At 38.1% G+C, this 6,945-nt stretch overlaps 1 long non-coding RNA gene across 1 annotated transcript; it reads right to left on the reverse strand.

Moving 5' to 3' along the window:
- Positions 1–359: 359 nt before the first annotated feature.
- On the reverse strand, positions 360–1,942 carry LOC118498695. Its single transcript, XR_004901164.1, has 2 exons — positions 1,785–1,942; positions 360–575 (listed from the first exon to the last, which is right to left on the reverse strand). It is a non-coding gene; the product is annotated as an uncharacterized LOC118498695 (long non-coding RNA).
- Between the last annotated feature and the right edge of the window lie 5,003 nt (positions 1,943–6,945).

Raw genomic sequence — 6,945 nt, forward strand, 5'->3', positions numbered from 1 at the left:
CTGGCTCGAGTCAATGAAGTTTTGCATTATGTGTCCCCAGGGAAGAAAATAATGCAAGAGTTTTACTGTCCATGTTAATGCCATTTAAGACATTATTCAAACACATGCTTCAGACCAATAGTTCTGATTACATAACTTTGGTTTAAGGTGGCTTCCAAACTGACTCCTTAGCTGGCAACTTCTCAGCAGCTCAAGTCTTCCCAAGCTTCTTTCTGGAGGATCTGGAAGGTTGAGGGATGCAGTGTGAGATGCCGAAAACACCCTGAGCTGCTTTTCGATGTTATAACTATATTCTGTAAACAGGGAAAGAACAGTGTGTCTCGCCTGTTTGTTTAACTTTGTTTTTTTTTTAATGTGCATGTTTAAACGTTGCTTAAACTGGAACTAATCCTCACCTACCTCTTGGGAGGCTGTCTTTGAAAAATGGTTTAACATTCTCAAAATGATGTGAGTCCAAAAGTTAAAGTTTGAAGTAGGAGTGAATAGTGAGGTAGAACAGCATTCCGTCTCTTTCTTAGAGGACTTGGATTTCACTCCGCTCCTTCTGAGTAGGAGAAAACAGATCTGTCTTCTCTCTGTTTGGATAAGGAAGGGAGAGGGCTTAAAGAAGAGAAACATTTTCAATACCAGCTGTTCCCTAACTCAAGCTCTGCATAAATATATTCTTTCTTGAGCTGGAGATATTAGGACAAAACCCGAAAGACAGTGGAATATGGAAGGTGAATCAATGAAGCCAATTACCAACTTTTTTTACAGGATAACAAAAGGTTAAAGAATGAAGTCAGAGCAGCTCAATGCCAAATCAGTGATAAGAATTTAGTTATCTAATAAAATCTCCAAGCTATTCAGTAGTGAGAGAGCTTTCCAAGGCATGTCTGTGTGATAAACCCCAGTTGCTAATTCTTTCACAAGAATCTCCAACACATTTAAGCAATAATCACCAGATAATTACCAGATATGCAAATTAAATAAGGCCATCTCAAGACTAAGCAACTAGGCTCTCTTATCTTTTAAGTAAGCATGGCTTTCATATCTAGACTTAAACTGTAGACCTTCATGTCAAAACTTATTATCCAGTCTTATTTTTAAAGATTTTCCACCAAGTTTAAGGTCTCATTTGATAGCTTTAACTCATAAACATGTTGGTAACTAAATGTACAGAGCAAGTTTGGGATGTATGTACTTTTTAACTCAGTAATAATTTAACTTTTTCATTATAAAAGTTTGAGCAAAATACAAATGAGTAAGCATGTCAGATAGGAATTTAAAAATACTGATTCAGTGTTGCTGCATAATTTACTCATTTCAGCCCTTGACAGTATGTCTCTTCTTGAAGTTAATTTGTGGTCAGGCAAGCTCAAATTCTATCTTCCCTTGCCCCATGCATTTTTTTTAAATGACAAAACATTTACTAGGAATCTTTTATTTTCTGTTTTATCCAGATGCTCTCCTCCCTTCAATTCTCCATTTCTCTCAATGGCACCATTTTTTTTTTTGGATTTGCTCAAAAGAATCTTTAGTCTTTTCCCCTATATTCTAGTATAGGGTCTATTCAATACATCACTGCCTACATTTTTCATCCTTCCAACCCACCCTCCACCCTGCCATATGAAAGGTCATGGATTTTGAAACTCAACAGACAGGTACAAGCTGTGTTTCTACCACTAGTAGTATCTGCTCTTTTAAACTTGATTTCATGAGCCTCTGTTTCCTCTTCTAGACAATGAGATGGTTTTGTAGGGTTAATATACTAACCAGAAATACTATACAAAGAGACTGTTCACCTGACAGTAGCTCTTAAAATGAGGAACGAAGGGAAGGTAGAATGGAGATGGAGCGACATGGCATTCTCGCCCTTTCTAAACAAAGTTTGTGTGTGTCAGGCCTGAGGACTCAGGAAGCAGCCAACGGTCCACAAGAGAGCTGGGAGTCTTCTCTGAGAAAGAAGTCCTTGGCCAGGCCGTACTTCTCCAGTGACGAACACATCTGGGCAAGGGAAGCAAAGCCTGAAATGTTCGGATTGCTGCGAGGGGAAGTCAGCCCGACAGACTGAGTTGCCTTTCTTGTCCTTGGCATTGTAACAGTGCACGGTCTTCTGTTGTTCCTGGAACCACTCAAGCATATAATGAATGGAGTACCAGTGATTGGAAACGGTCGGCCCTCGATGATATTTCCGCAAGTTGTTTTCCTTCTACAACTTGGTAATGGATTTTTCTAACTTTAACAGGATGGTTGAAGTGTCTCATGATTTAATATGCTGTTGCCCCCTCCAGAGCCAAATCTGTCCAGTTATCATGTCATTTTTTTCAACACTGAAAGTCAACTCCTCTCCAAAATCTTAAATGTTTTCTTTGGAAGGTTACATGATCCTAAGCAAACAAACAAACTGAAGAGCCATTCTGGTTTTCCTGAAGAAAATTGAACTTTTTTTTCTTTTTTTAATGAGTTACATTTTGGATCTGTAGATTAGGTTCACTGAATTCTGCAGAGGTCAGGGGAGAGTAAGAATGTTTGACAGTCTCTGTTCGGGAGGGAAATGGAGCTCCGTGGGGCTGACCCATTTCTGTGTACAAACACCTGGCCGGCCAGTTGCAGAGTGCGGCAGGGGTCCAAGTTGTGAACAGTAAGTCATAAAGCACTGTGAAGACAGGATAGCCAAACACACATGGGTTAAAATTTCAGCTCGACTTCTAATTAGATGGACGAACTTTGACAAGCTTCTTAAAAATCCATGGTCTTCAGTTTTCACATCCTTGTAGTGTTGTGAGGATTAACATGAATTGAGCACTTATTATATGCTGGCCAGATTTCTAAGTACTTTGTAATATTCCATTTAATTTTCACAACAACCTTATGAAGTATGGAGCAAATAATATTGTTTGGCTTGTAAAAATGAGGAAACTAAGAGAAAGGACACCTGGCAGGAGGTAACAAAGTTAGTAATGACAAAGACAGAATTCAAACCTAAGCAGTTTGACTCCAAAGTCCGTGTTTTTAACCACTATGGCATAATTAAGTCACTTGATATATTGTCTGGCATATAATTAGCACTTAATGAATGAGAGATTTCAATATATGCTTGTACATATTTATATATAGTCAGAGTTTGTTTTTGGAACTATGGTCAAGAATCAGCAAACTTCTTTGGTAAAAAAAAAATTAATAAGCTTGAGATTTGCTGTTGGAGATTTAGAGCTGGCAGCGACACTGGTCACTGACTTAGGAAGATCTAGTCCTCCCTGAACACCGAGTATAAATAAACTCAGAGATGACGGAGAAACTCGAGAGTCGGTCTCCATGGTGTATGGGATTCTTTTCCCTCTGTTTCCCCAAGACAGGATTTTTCTTTCATAGAAAAAGAAAATTAAATGAAGTTATTTTTCATTTCCCCTCTTACTCTGTCTTCTTTAGCTTTGTTTTAAATGAATATAATCTTATCCTTCTTTTTCCTAATGTTTTTTTTTAAATTCATGTTTTTGCAAACAATCTGCTGATTGAACCTTGCAGCAGTGGACTTTCTGTGCTCCAGATGCTGAGGATGGCTCTAACTCTGGGCTCCATCCCAGGAGGCAGCGTCCCTTCTTCCTTTCCCGTCCACACAAACCAGCAGCGTGCCCTGATGGTTTCCTGGAAAGCCCCTGCTTAGTCCGTCTTGAATATGAAACTGCAGAACTGGCCGCGGGGCCTTCAACATGCCTTCTATAAGCCCCACCCCCTTTATTCTTCACTGCTCCTCAGGAATGTAAAAGAAATGAATTTCAAAACTTCAACACTGAATTTAAAGTAGGGGATCAACAAGCCTTATTTTCAGATTTCAATTCAATTTAAAAGTATTTTTCTTTTGAGCACCTTAATATTACCCTTGACTTTCAATTTCATCTCCTGACATGATCACCTTCCTCCAGCCCCAACTATGTCCCTTTTTCAGGTTTTTACCTTGTTTCCCCAGTCTTCGCAACTCTGTTGCTGTAGTCACAGATCTCAGATGCATCCTCTTTGGGACGGTCTCTCGTCAATCTCAGTTTATCCAAAAACATTGTTGCTGACAAACTTCACTCTATGATAATTCTCTGTATCCTAAGCATGGAATAAGTTTTTAATAACTTATTGATTATATACAGATAGATTGTGAATTCTTTGCTTACGCATCTATTTGGATATATACAGGGTGGGGCAAAAGTAGGTATACAGTTGTTTGTATGAAAAACAATACAATAATTAATAAATAATAATACAAGAGTGAACTCCATGTTTCACTACTCACAACTGTAAACCTACCTTTGCCCCGCCCTGTATAACAGGCGGCAACAGAAGTGCGCGAGCCTGCACACTGCCAAGTCCTGTTACTGAGTTTGGATTCTGTCCTCCTACGTGGCTTGAAAAGTTGCTTTACCAATGTCCTCTATACACATTTCATTTATGTTTGTTTAGTTTCTTGTGCTACCTACCTTGTTTTGGGGAAGGAAATCCAATTTTTAATTTTTTTCCATTTAATTCTGTCATCTGATCTCCTTTAAAGTTCCTACTCAAATGTTTTCTAAGATAATAAAAACATGCCAGTAACTCCGTATGCCTAATTAGGTCAAATTTCTTATCATCCCTTATAATTGCTTAGATTGAAAGAAAATCCGGATGTACTTTTACTCTTTCTTCTCTATTTAATTCTTAATTAATGCCTGTGTATAAGACCTACTTCAGGACTTTATTATTTTTTAAACAACTTTATTTTTCCTGTGTTCAATAAGCCAACCAGCCAACCAACAAATAATTAAGTAAATAAATCGAAATAGATCAACCAACTAAAAAGAGCCTTTGGACAGGGGAGCCCAGAGCTGGTTTCGTGCTCTTGAATGAACTCACGTGAGAAATCTGGGTCCATGCAGCACGTAAACTGAGTTGAGCAACCAAAGCCTGACATTCCAGCAACTTCACCAGATTTTTAAAGGCTGTTATTTTTGACTGAAGAAATGAAATTTGCATTGATTACCTAAACAGACTGATGTTCGTTTGCATGAACATGACAAATATACAGCAAATACACTAGCCAAATAGCACGTTCACCGGAAAATAGCTGCAGTGTTAAATTAATACTTTTTTTTTCTTTTTTCCAACATGGGCAATAGGAACATTTTGGTTTTGCTTAAATATTATCTATTCCAGCTTATGCCTTGTTTACTTTTTTAAAAAATATAATAATAACGCCATGGCACAAATGCATTCTTTCCATGTGAGATAATTACATGAATTAAGTTAGTCCAATACTTACACCTAGCCTGAATTCAAAACAGTTTTTTTTTAATGTTTTGATTATAAGCAAGTAAATGAGCATATGTCCAATTAGATTTTGGGTGCAATAGCTTTAGCCACCACATTTTGGCATTTTATTTTATTAGCTAAAAGTTCACATATGGTTTCCATGTCTCCAAGCTGTCTTTAAGGATACAAGAGTTGCATAACCTGACTTTGTTTTCTTTCCTTCTCTCTCCCAGCCCCCTGCCTACTTCTCACATATGCTCCTTCAGAAAGGTACTTCTCTTAGTTTTCAAGATTATTTGTGCAAACTGAAAAACCTGAACGTTTGCTAGTGCTTTGAAGAAATGATGAAAGAATTCTTCCGACCCTAACATTTTTACCTAATAAAAGAATCTAAAATGAATGCCAAAATGTTTACTATATACAGTAATATTAGTACACAAATATGTAAGGCTCACAATGATTGTTATTTAGCTGCTTTCTTCTTAGGGCTTGGTGCCACACTAGGGTTACTGTAGTCCCATCCTCACTAAAGAACACTCCCCAGCAGCTTTGGAGTAAAGGAAGAGGAAAACTAAGTGAATGTCCTCAAGACTGAAATGTAGAAGACACAGCCCTGCTGGCAGTGAGGACATGGGCTAAGGGAGCACAAAGAAACATATTCAGCTCCTTTTGGTTTCAACATTCCACCTTGTGATTCTCTGTCACTGATACAGTTAATGGTTTGGAAACATCAAGACTTGCATATTTTGGCGGAGAGTTTGAGACAACTTTTCTGAACAACTGACTAAAATATGGTTACTTTTTAAAGCTGGCACTCCAACATTTCAAGAACTTTGGAGTAAATCAAACCTCTTTCAGTTGTCTTGCCTATATATTGGAAACCTTCTAATCAATTTCCAGAGAAAGTGGGAATTTTGAATGCATTGTTTTTTACAAAGATATCTGAAATTTCATATACATGCAGTGTTAAATCAATATTAGACACTCCATAAGTTCAAACATATTTAATTAAAAAACAAAAAACAGCCCTGGCTGATGTGGCTCAGTGGATTGAGTGCCAGCCTGTGAACAAAAGGGTTGCTGGTTCAATTCCCAGTCAGGGCACATGCCTGGGTTGCAGGCCAGGTCCCTGGTCGGGGGTGCACAAGAGGCAACCACACATTGATGTCTCTCCCTCTCTTTCTCCCTCCCTTCCCCCCTGTCTAAAAATAAAATAAATAAAATCTTTTAAAAAAAAAAACAGTGAGATTGCAAAATAATAACTGTGTTAACTGTTAAAGCATACTCTAACAGTAGATGAGACCTTGGCTTTAAAAGTTTCTGCTACTTATAGCAATGTTTCAGAACAAGGATATGGAACATTTTGTCCATTGCTTTTCCAGAGGAACATACGCAATGGGTGTGCCATGAGGCTGGTATGATAAGTGCTTGAGCTTCAGTGATCACCCGATACCTGCTTGTCCAGCTAGTATTCTTCTCTCACCTTTGTAAGCAAAAATGTCTTCTTAGGTTATATACAAAAAAAAACTTCATTTCTTTCTGGAAAATAGATCACAAAGTTGCTTGGAGTGTTGATCCATACACCAAAAGCTTGTGGGTTTGATTCCGGGTCAGGGCAAATACCTAGGGTGCAGGTTTCATCCCTGGTCAAGGCATGTACAAAAGGCAACTGACCGATGTTGTCTCTCA

This window comes from Phyllostomus discolor, chromosome 2, assembly GCF_004126475.2.
Source record: "Phyllostomus discolor isolate MPI-MPIP mPhyDis1 chromosome 2, mPhyDis1.pri.v3, whole genome shotgun sequence".
NCBI lineage: Eukaryota > Metazoa > Chordata > Mammalia > Chiroptera > Phyllostomidae > Phyllostomus > Phyllostomus discolor.